The sequence below is a fragment of the Strigops habroptila genome, chromosome 8 (assembly GCF_004027225.2).
Source record: "Strigops habroptila isolate Jane chromosome 8, bStrHab1.2.pri, whole genome shotgun sequence".
Lineage (NCBI taxonomy): Eukaryota > Metazoa > Chordata > Aves > Psittaciformes > Psittacidae > Strigops > Strigops habroptila.
This window is the reverse complement of record NC_044284.2, coordinates 3,360,014-3,372,398: the sequence shown is the minus strand read 5'-3', so window position 1 is coordinate 3,372,398 and position 12,385 is coordinate 3,360,014.

The window sequence follows — 12,385 nt, the reverse complement described above, 5'->3', positions numbered from 1 at the left end:
AATCAACACACACTGCTTAGAATAATACAACAAGGTTGTCACAGAAGCCTGACAGTTAAGCCTGACAGTTGTGACAGGCTGCTGTAATTCAGGGCTTTTTGGCACTGCAAAAGGGAAAATAGGTGTTTCCAATGGTTAGGGCTGGGGACAGGACAGGGAGGCCTGTTCTGTCCGTGTGGAGGCAAGCATGCAAGGAATAGGCAGCTGAGATGGGAAGCTGATGGTCAGGGGCAGACTCACCAGCTTTCTGCAGCCAGATGGGAATGTGGACGCTGCTAGGTGGGACTTTCCTTTGTCCTTCAGGCAAATTCTTCTCTCCAAAGCAGCAGCGCAATGCCCGTCTGCTTCTCCAGCACTCTGGAAGTACAGATGAAGCAGACTGTGAGGCCACACTCATCTTGCTGTCCTAAGTAATTGCCTGCTTGGCCAGTGTGTAGAGCAGGCCTGGATGGGCAAGTGTCAGAAAGACCTCGGCACAGCACTGTCTCACTAAGCAAAGATGAAACCTTTTCTTTTCTGCACATGATACCACTGGGCACTCCAGGAGCAGCTGGCAATACAGTGAATACTCTTACCAAAGCATGGCCAAACTACCTCAGCCTGTCCTCTGCAGACCTTGGGGAGACAGCTTCTCCACACAGCCCCAGTGAGGAGAAAACTGGAACAACTTGCATTTCTGCCATGCAGATTAGACTTGAACCAATGCTGGATGCATTAAGTTCCCAAAGACATCTGGAGATCATAATGTAAAATCTGGTGCTATCTTGTGATCTGGACTATTATCTTTTCCCCAACCCACACTGTTGTGTTGAATAGACCGTGCAATTGTCCGCAGTGTTGAGTCAGCTTCTAGAAAACCTGACCTGGAAGTTACTCTGTTATTGTGATTTGAAATCAATCACTTTCTCAAGAATTTCACAGTCACTTGAATGAATCTGTAAATACAGCAGATAATTAGGTGAAATATATAAGAATCACTAGTTAATAGTCTGCCGCACATACATGTAAAAGCATTTAATTGACAGGAAACTATACGGGCATCTGTAGGTATTTAATAGCACAGCATTAACAGTTTGAGTGCTATTCTTGTTTTGAAATACAATTTGTTCCTCTCTCTCCAGCCTTTCCGAGCTGAAGGGAAAACTCAGCATATTTTTTCCGTTTCTGGAAGAACCTGTCTTTCTCAAAATGTCAGAGCACCTCATTAGTGGAAGCCTTGGTTAGCTTGTAGATAGCTGGCAGAGGTGTTTTGTTGTGCTTGTTTCCACTTCGTTTTTCCCTGCTATTACGAGTAAGTAGAAGTAAAAGCATAGTTTTCATTGCCTTTAATGGGAGTAGAATCTGCTTTTACTTCATAGCTATTTTCCATTCTTCTCCTGGCACCACACAGAAATGCAGGGGAGGTGAGACACAGCGGTGAGGTGACTTGGCGGGGTGAATTCAAAAAGCCAACACTAAATGCAGATAACATATTTTTTTTTACTAGTTATGCACATTTACAGGCCTTGACAGAAACTTAAGAGAAGCACTATATGGAGAAGTCATTAACTGAGATTTAAATTTGGGAAATACAGGAAATATGCGGAAACCTAAAATTTAAGGCCCACATTTAACATCTCTCTACTTAAAGCAAATCAGGAAATGGGGCAAGGTTGTGAAATTCACTTACACTAGAAGAAATGAACACCAGACCTACCTGATTCATGCATCTTCTCCTTGACTGTACCACTTCTGTTAAAGGAAAGCTGTGCTGCTTTTGCTGTCTTTCAGAACTGTCGGAGACAGTTAAGGTCCACCCCAGCTTCTGGATAAATCAGGTTCCAACCTCTGCAACTGAATAGATCCAACAGAAGGTTTCCATGGGTTTCTCACCACCAGTTGGAGCAAATTAGAAATTGTGATCATAACTAGTTAGTCCTGAATGGTTATGAGAGGTAATGATGCATGGGAGGGAAAATACCTAGTCAGATGAAGAGATAATTTTCAGGGTCAGTTTTAGAAAGCCGTATGTTTCTATCTGTACATTCAACACAGAAGCAAGCATGGAGCTTGGCATTTGAAAGGTCAGATTTGAAATTGAAGCCGTTGTTCAACCAACTTCCTTTGCAGTAAGAAGCAGAAACAGTCTAAGTGAAGACAATCTTAGTCTGACGTCCTGCTCCCTGTCTGGCTCCTCTGTTCAATTCAAGAGCAGTCTCAGGGCTGGTCTACCTGTGCCTGCCTCCGTTAGGTGCTTGTTTCTCTTCCCCAGGCACAGGCATGCCCAGGGGATGAAGCCTGTGCAGGAGGACTTCCTAACCGTAGCTCCTGGGCGTTGCTGAGCCCCAGAGCCTGAGCCACGGCCTCTGCAGCAACCAGCCAGGACATCATGCACTGCTGCGGGGCTGAGCACGTGGAGCACCAGCCAAGCTCACGGATGGAGAGGGAGTGGAGAGCAGGGGCACCAGCTCATCAGCAGGCCCAAGGGTTGTCAAGACCTTGCAAGCACGAAGGCAAAGGAGAGTGAAAAGGAGGTAGCTGAGAGCTGGTCCAACTACTTTGCAGAGCACAGCCACAACAGGAGCTGTAATCACAGAGAAAACAGTGTCTGTCTGAAGCACTATTTCTGCTTTATTGTGTAAATACAAGAACTATGACTTCATGTCTCACACTTCAAGAGCCGTACTCTCAGCCTTGTTTTCTTCCATATCAGAGCTCTAAGAAATCCAAAATGTGTCTATTTCAGTTTTGGCTTGAGGTTAATCTCTAGGAACAAGTAATGTAACATTTCCATCTATCTTTTCCACTCTTTTGGTGGTTTTAATTATACTAATATGCTATGACAATTTAAACAAGACACATCTCAGCTTCTGGCCTGCTCTGTAATGGTTCAGCTGCTACATGTGCTCCAGCATATTTTGCTCAGACAGGCTGCTGCCGGAGGCAGAGGGGAGGCAGAATAGTGCCCTTCTGTCATGAGAGGTTTCATTGCACTGATCATTGTATGTTTGACAGATTCTTTGTCAATGTCAAGTGTCTTTTGTGGTTAAGCCCAGTAAAGCTAAAACAAAAGGTCTCCTGGATATTAGATGTATAGTGACATTACTGAATTCACTTGGAGGCAGTAATTTTTTGTCAGCCTATGAAAAGAAAAATGGAGCTAATGGGAAAACAAAAGGAAGATGCTGGCGTGCCTTTTTAGCTATTTTTGTTTATGTCAGACATAGTGATTGACATCTGGCCCAGAACACCCCTTCAACCATTGAGGCTGGTGTCATGAAACAGAACAAAGAGAAATTGCCAGCCAAGAAAACACCGCTGGCTCAGAAAGCACTGCTTTCTGTTTATTTTCTTTTAAGTGCTTCATTTTCAGTAATCAGTATCATTACCCAAAAGTAGTTCACTCACTTGCACCCCCCCACTTACTAATTGGACTTTTGAGTTTCTTTCATGTTTGCTTTCTTCCTGCCCGCTTGAATGGCACCAGAGTGCTGGTTTGGTTGGATGACAGTCTGTCATAACAGTGATGTTTGAGGTTAGTGAAAACTGACGTGAAAAATACAATCCACTGGCCTTTAACTGAAATAGCAGCTCTGGTTTTTGTGGAGTTGGCAGGCAGCGGTTTTAAACCCCTTTCACAGTGAAGGCAGTTACATGCTTTTCTCTGTATCAAGCAGTTCCATCATGAAGTACATTACCTACATCTGTTGTCATATCAGGATATTGCCTTTGAAGAGCAGTTTGCTGTTTCTTGTGTGGGCATCTCTATTGTTGAAGTGCCCTAGAAGGGTTTAATGGAATTTTGTGGTTATTCTCCAGGGCCAGGCCAATTACAAAGCTTTAACATTTATTTAAGAGTGATTTTGGGGAAATATCGGTGACCAGCATAGGTTCTACAGACACACAAGACCAAGGAGTCTTTGCCACCAGTGTTCTGCAAGTGCTGTAGAATTTCAGAGACTTGGGGGCAAAATTATCTATCGGCAGAAGGAAATTATGCCTTAGATTTCTAACTTCCTCTTGAAAGTATGATGCCGAACGTACCAGTAACAAAGGAAGACTTCTCACAAGGTGAGAGCAAGGCACTCACTCCATCAGCCACTTCCCTCCATACAGTTATATGCTGAAATCATATCTGAACTTTTACCTTACCAAAAAGATCTTACTCACTTAAGGAAATGCAAAGGAAGTTGGCCCTTGAATGCATCCGTCACGTGCTGGAGCTAAACATGCTTGCACCTTTTTAATAGGGTACCTTTTGGTATTGAACACTGGGGTATATTCTTCTGTAGGAGCAGACACTTAACTCCCCTCAGCACTAATAGCAGATATGCTCACACATCGAGTGGTGAATTTCTCTCTGTCTCTTTGCACAGTGCTCTAAAAAGAACTTTGAAGAAATTGAGAGAAACAGAGAGAGCAGTATATTAATTTGAAGGAGATGAAAGCAGTACATGTCAGTCCTAAATTTCATGGAAAATGCACCGTTGGTAACAAAGATGAGTAGAAAATTTCAAAATCATTTTGAGCAGCATTAAAATCAGTCTACCTGATTTTCTGTTTTCCTCTTCTTTTCAAAGCACATACATTAAACTCATTTTATGCTTATAATGTATATAATGATTCTAGACAACATAAGAAGGACACTGGGATTCTTCCTATTTCAACGTATAAAGTGGCAAGCCAATTTATGCAGCTTAAACCATTGCTAAAGAAGATGTATCAAAAATTGCCTGTGATCATTACAAATAACAGCCTGAAATGTTCACAAGAAGCTGTTTGCTTATCATATTTTTATTAAAACATCTTTTCACCTGCTTTGCTTTTCCCATGCCTGTAACCTGCATTGTAATCAGTCTTATTAACTGAGAACATAAATATGATTTATTATGGTCTGATAATGGAAGCTGCATGGACCAAGAGAAGGGATATATTGTCCTTTGATAAAATGGCTCTTTTCTCTCAAATAGAGCTCTATCATGAGAGCATGCAGAATGTAGTGAGTGATTATTTCCTGAGGGTGAATGATGGCAGAACCCTACAGAAAATCTTCTTGTTGGCCATGACAGCATCTGAGTGTCCCCAAATCTCACCGAGTTTGACAACCTGCAGACACTTTTGATGAACTGTATTCTTCTGTCAGAGACAGCCTGTCTGGGAGGAGAAAAGGGAACCTTTATCGTCTGATCTGCTATTATTGTCTTGATCTTTTATAAGCAATCTCTAATGCACATGAATATAATATCCTTTCACACAAGTGCCAAACATAATAGAAATGTAGTTAAAGGACCCTTTTCCCAGTTATGTAAATGTCCTAATACCATAATTAGAAAAGATGGTTTGTGAATGATAGCGGTAAGGAAAGGGTAATCAAAATGTTTTAACATTATCTTTCTGTTTTAAAGACCAAAATCTGTGATAAATAGCATTTATGGCAGATATGGGGGACCAGCTTGTGCTGAGGCTTTTACCTAAAAGAGAATAGTTTTGAGCGTAAAACTGGTGTTATATTTTCATAAAACACATAAATGGCAGCTGGTCTTAAGCCAGGAATGATTACTGGCAGATAGGACTTAAAGAAAATGAGTATTCCACTCAAAATCCCTCCACGGCTGTTACAGAAAGAACAAAGCGTTATTATTAAGTCGGGTATTTGGACAAAGGGGTGTTCAAGACCAACTAAAGTTCGCCAACAAATCTCTCTTTTATCTATGTCCAGAAGAACAAGCATAACAAAATCTTTTTCAATTAACAGCTGTACGCATTAGCAAAACACCAGCTTTCTCCGCTCAAGCAGTCTGGCTTATTTATCAGCAAAAATGCAATGTTTGAGGGGGGAAGGTTTCCAAGTTGCCCAGTAAAAGCAAGATACTTGATTTTTCATTAACCTTTTGACATCTGGAGCTGGGATGTCCCAATATTAACTACTAATGGTCTTTTGCATTACCAGTTGGTGTTGAGAGAAGTCCCAATTGTCAGAGTCAAAAGGTTAATCAGCAATTTCACACCGGTGATGTGGTCAGAGCTCGCATGTTACTGCCTGAACAGGAGGAAGAAGAAAATAATGTCATGAGCAGAAAACTACATCCCAACACGTTTAAATCTCTCTTGTATTTCTTTTTTTTTTGGTTAGAAAATATTTCATGATATATTTACTAAACACCCTGACTCTTTAGAGGACTTTGCAGAACTTTGCTGAGAAGTCTAAGTCCAAATATGTGACCAAATTGTTTGCTTTCTTCTACTTTTCCTAAGGAAATAAATAAATACATGCATTTTTACTCACCAACTGTTCAGCCCAGGCCAGTGTGAGTCTTCCAGGTCTGTTACCCGTGGAGACTTTAAAATCCCTACCCAACTGGGGCTAATTCAGCCTGAGAGGTGTGTCCTGCCTCCTGGAGGTGAGGACACCTGAATGCCCACTCAGCAGGGTGAATTTCACAGTGCAGATGCCATATCAGGGATGAAGTATGTCCAATAGCAAAAACCTGAGTGTAGACTTTTCCCTCCTGCCCTCTTCTGTCTTGCTTGTAGAAAAGAAGTCAACAGCAGCATTCCCTTAACAAATATGGGTAGGAATATTATTTCATGTGAAAGTAGTCGTATAAACAGCCATGCCAGTACCTCAGCTGGTATCATTTGACCAGAAAGAGCCATAGCATACTTTGACTTGTGGCCCAAGAGCTCTCCTAGCCATAGCAAAACCAGATCTATTTTCCAAAAGAAAAGATAAAATAGTTCTGAAAACACTACAGCTTGGCATTTGCTACTAATAGCAGTGCTCCCACAATGTTAACCATTGTTTATCTTGTGTTTAGCCTTGATCAAAAGCCTTCTGATGTCACCCTATGGATCAGGCCAGTTCTATGTTTTTGAGACATTCTATCTTTTTCCTACAGCTAAGACAAATAAGTAGTGACTCTTGCCCAAAACAACATCTTTCATCCTGGATATTTTGTGCATCACACAGTTCCTCTCATCTCTTTCTCCAGTTCCAACAAACTCTACGGCTAAAATCTTTCCTCTCTTGATTGCTTCAGTTTTAATGGGGACAGGATTTTACCCTGAAATGTTCTGAAAAAAAATATCAATCTTTCCAAGTGCCCTATTACTTAGTCCACCAATTAGCTGACTGTGGAGCCTGAGTGTCCTTGTACATCTTCCCAGTCCCCATACTTGGCTGCATATGTTTATGCAATTAGAAATGGTGAAAATCTAATAAAATTAGGACAAACCTGAGTGAGCCATAATTCTGTTTAATCTCTCAAACTGGATTGTTGAAAGCTTGCTGAATTCCCCAAACCTCTCTCAGGTGCCAATGAATGAGTCAATATCATACCAAAGATCTCGCTGCATAGCAGATGTAAATTGTACTTCCAGAATCTCATACACACCCTCAAATAATGAATCTAATGTCTCTACAGTAATGTTGGGGGGGGAAGGCAAAAAAAGCTGTTTCCTCCAGCTACCAGTATTGTACTTGGTGGTCCAGAGTGTAAAACAGGAGAATCCATGGCAAATTTGCCCAGGGAAGGAGTGGTCACTTTAAAGGCCTGTGCCTTCCTACAGCAGTGTTAGAGCAATCCCAAGCCTTCCACCTCCAGGGGAGGATCACTGACTATCACACTGGGCTCTGCTACATCCCCTTGGCAAGCCCTGACAAACTGAACAAGATGGGAGAATGAAGCTTGCTTTCATCTCCATGTGATGCCTCTACAGACTTTGTTTTGTACTGCAGTGGTAACTGGTGGCTTGCATAGGAATAATCATCGGTCTGGAATAATCCCAGACCACTTCATACCTGTGTCCTCTCATCACCCACCATTCAAGAGAAGCCAGGAAAGAATGATTTTGGCTAAAATTAGGGAGAGATTTTCTTTGAAAGGGAGAATAAAATTACTTAGAGCACAGCAGAGCAATTAATAATTCTGCTCTTGGAAGAAAGACCCCAGGATCTTTCATCTCAGGTTGTGAGGGCTTTGGTTTTGTATCTAAGCCAAACTATGTCTTTGTTGCAGAATGGGGCTCTTCAGTATGAGGAGGAAAATGTAAGGGTTGTGGCACTGGGTCCATGGCTCGGATGAAAATGTTTTCTGCAGATTAACCAATTCCTATTCTTTGTTTCCCCACGTATGTTCATCTTCCTCTTAGACTTCATCTCCAAGCACGTGCCTTGTTTACTCTGTGAGATCTTACAGAATTTCAGCAAGGAGGTGACCAGGCCAGAAAGAAGGTTTTCCATGATCACACAGCTGAGGTACTGCTCCCACTCATACTCTTTGGGATGCTGCGGTCATAGAAAAGATCTGGAAGGGATTGTCCAGTACCTGACAGTATTCCTCAGATTTTTGACTACTCTGTCATAGAAATCCTCCAGTGATGGAGACTTTGTCACTGCTTCAGTCAATTATCCCAACAGACAACTGCCCTTTCCTAAGTGGCAAATACAGTCTAACGGTGAGAGATTGCTGATTGCTTTCTTAGACATTATATGTTTTGCTCAAACACAACTTAAATGTATTTATGCCTTTCACCTTGTTTCTCCTCCATTAATTTCTATCTGTTACCTCTCCCTCACCATATTCTTTATTTCATGTTTCTCCCTACTACCTTACTATTTCTTCATTAAGTCACTCCCGTTCCCTTTTATCTTTTGAACTATGTGCTTTTTGGCACCCTTCTATTTCTTCTCATTTTTGCATCTTTCCAAACACATGAAAACCAGACTCTCATAGGGCAATGGCCTCACTACAGAGACCTATTGTCGTTTCCCCAGAGGGTAGCCAAAATGCCACGTTTTCATTCATTGCATCAAAACCACTTTTCTTACACAATGAGAAATTATACAGATGTATTCAAATTCAGGTCTAAAGGTGTTGTTCTTGACATGTAACTGAAGAGCACAGCTAGCTATGGGAAGCACACGATCTGCTCTGAACATGCACATCCAGGGGCAGGCATTACACAGCCTCTAAAAAGGGAAATCAGAACTGACACTCATGTTAACAGATGCCTGCTTCCTGCTTACTGCTAGGGTGTTCCATGTACAAAATTAGTTACAACACAGGTCTGGACCTACAGGTTCAAGAACATCACATTAAGTGACTTTGTCTCTAATGTATGCGAGGGAAAGTACCATCAAAAAGAGTTAAGGTGAAGTATCACCACAAGCAGAGAATCGTGTTACTTTTGTCTCCTCAAGTCAGGCCCATTGCATTATCTTAATGTGAATGTAATACATAAGCACCCCTGTGCACTACAGGATGCTTGGCCTAACAGGTATTTGGGCATGCCAAGATAATCTGCAAGATTCACTGCAGCTCAGAGACCAGTGTTTCTTAACAACCAACTGGTTCAACTTATTCTTTCCATTTTTGACAGAAAATTATCAAAGAAGCAACTACCCCTGCCATGGCAGGAAGCAGTATGATAAATAAAGGGGGGAACTAAGGAAAGCTTACTCTACATTTAAGAGTACAAAACAAGATTGTTTTCCAGCACATCTGTTTCACAGTGCATTGTTGCTGCAATATAAATGTTTTCGACTGCACTGTTTTCCTATCTGCTTTGGCCAGGGTCTGTGCTTGAAAGGGCTGAGTGCAGTGGTCTGAAGCAAGACTATTGTGGGCATCTGATAAAGGAGCTGTTTGCGTTAGCACTGAGGATCCGCTGCAATGAGATCTCAGCCTGTGCCTTTCCATAGAAGGTCTGAACAGAAAGCAGGGAAACTAAACTTGTTCTTGGAAGGCAGAGGTTCTTTGTCCCCTGCATGATCTCAGACAGCATATTTCCTCTCTCCAAGCCTCATTTTTTCCTTGAAATAGGGACTGACAGCTTCCTGTCTTCCCTCTCTGGACTTGTGGCTTTTTTGGCTAGTGGCTGTTCCTGATTATGGGTAGGTCTGATGACTGTGAGTGTGACCTCCAGGAGGCCTCTGGACACTTCTGTATTATATTTGATAATGAAGCCTCCTGTCTTATCCAATCAAGACAGAAAAAGTCAGTGAGAGCAGAGGAAAGTGGCTCAGCACAACATGGCAGCCTCGCAGAGGGAAGTCAGAGCCATTAGCTATTGCCTGTTATAGAAATACCGAAACTGCACCAGGGATTTCTCTCTTTTTTTTTTTTCTAATTGCTATTTAGGGATTTAAATGAGATTTTTAAAAAAGAAAGAAAGACAGAATGTTTAGTCTACAATCACTCCTTGCTGCCAATACAGGCTATCAGATAAATTACTTAGACACTTTTAAAAATACATTATTTACTCAATAACCCATAATGGGTCCAGAGCTCCTTTTACACGCTATTACAGAAGTACATAATTGCTGAATTTTCAAATGGATATTTCTTCTAGGCAATAGTCTGTAATGGCTCCTTCAAAGCTCTTAGGCTTTTATCATATGAAGGCCTAAGTAGAAAATGTTTAGTTCACTGATCATTGACCTAATAGAGAGCAACAGCTTCTCTGGAACAACTATTGTCTGCTAGGGCAGATGATGTATGGATGACATTTAAAGAAATTCTTGGAAGTATGTGCTAGAGAAAAATTACTGTTCATGTGCAAAGCAAATACTGCTGCTGAGATCCTCAGAGTTCTTTTGTTTGGTTCTGCTTGGTTTAGTTTCTTCGTTTCTGTGTGAGCCCAAGAATGAAAGAAAATAGTTTTGTGTATGAAATGGGAACTCAATCTGGGACCCATTTGGATCAATGTGAGATATTTCCATGTTCTTAGAGGTCACTGAGCTCAGTTAAACATTGTCTCAAATGAAAATGCAGGTAATTGGTACACATTACAATGTAAAAAGATGACTTCTGAGATCAGAGAAGTAAGGGATGCTGCAATGGGGCAAATAACATTTCTTAAAGTCATACTGAACACAGAAAAATGTTCAGGCCTATTCTGAGCTTGTTCCAGAAAGGAAATAGGCAACTTGACAGGTTTTCAGCACTATTACTATGAATCTCACAATTATTGAGCTGCTGTTCTCTACTTATATTTAGCTTTGAAGTCTGTTGCTTCCATTTCAGACACAAAGAAAGGTTCAGCTTCCTAAAAGCTCGGTGTAAGAAAACACATTTTCTCTCCCTACACATTGTGGGCAGTAAAGCCCAAGCAGGCACTACTGCTGGTTAAATGTCAACTGGGTCTAAGTGCAGGACCAGAGAGGATGGATGTGAGCTGGGGGCAGTCAGGCAGAGACCCTCAGAAGGGCACCTCCAGCTCTGAGCCTGATAGGAGAGGTCCTTGCTGGGTGGCACAGCTCCCTCACGGGCTTGGGGTCAGTGGCAAGGGGAAGTGCAGCTCACCAAAGGCTCAGGAGCTGGATGTGATCTTAACACCTTGCGCCCTCAAACCAGGCCAACTATCCCCAGCACAGTGCTGGTTTGTATGGGAGCTGACATGAGAAGCTCTCCCATGCCTTTCATCGGTGGATTTCTCCAGCCTAGTAAGGCTGCCTGGGACTCCGAATATTCTGGCATGATTAAGAGAACAAACCACAGTTGCTGGCAATTCTCATAGTTCCTTCTGTTTGATGCATCTGATGGAAATCACAAACCAATATGCAACCAGGCTGCACCAGTTAGCCTCATCATGCAAATGAGGCACACTTGCAGGTGAACTTATTAGAGATCAAATAGTTTTAGGCACGGCGGATAATGAAGGCAGAGCACTTATGTTGCAACAGTCAGAGCTGGAATTTAATCATGTTGTTGATACCTACTGCAGCAGTGAACAAACACAGCAACAGCCACAAAAATCAAACCATTAGAATGAAAGGAAGGTATAAACCAGACAACTAATAATAATAAAAAAAGAACCAAGCCAAGAAACATAAGGAATTCAAGAAGGAATAATCTTGCCAGTTAGATCTGGAAAGACTTGGAGCCCTGCTGCTTCTGGTTGAGCAACTGGAAAAGCGGGGGTTGCAAAGAGAAGCTGATGGGGTGTCACTACCTGTTCCAAGAGAGAAGTGGCTCCTACGTGCCTGTAGGGATAGCCTTGCAAGGGGAGAGGGGAATATCCTGCAGAATGATGCTTGGAAATCAACATAGCCTATGCTGGGGAGCAAAATCTCCTAGGAAAGAATTCAGAAAAAAACAGAGAAACAGCCTCCTGGGGGGGAGGTTATAACAGAAGTTACACAACTGCCAGGCTAGATTAGCAATCTGGCAGACATTAAGAATAAACACATTCTGCAGAGGCATTAGCCCCTTCTGTCTCAATAAACCCCTCACATGCTCTCACCATCCTTCATGCAAACACCTGGGGAGACCCCAAGCAGACCCACAAAGAGCAAAGATGAGATCCAGCAGGTGAAAGCTGCAAAATGGAAACATTTGGATTCCTGTTGGCAGACAGAAATGGCTAAAAATACCATTTGGCATTTCTTCTATTACCAGTTGGT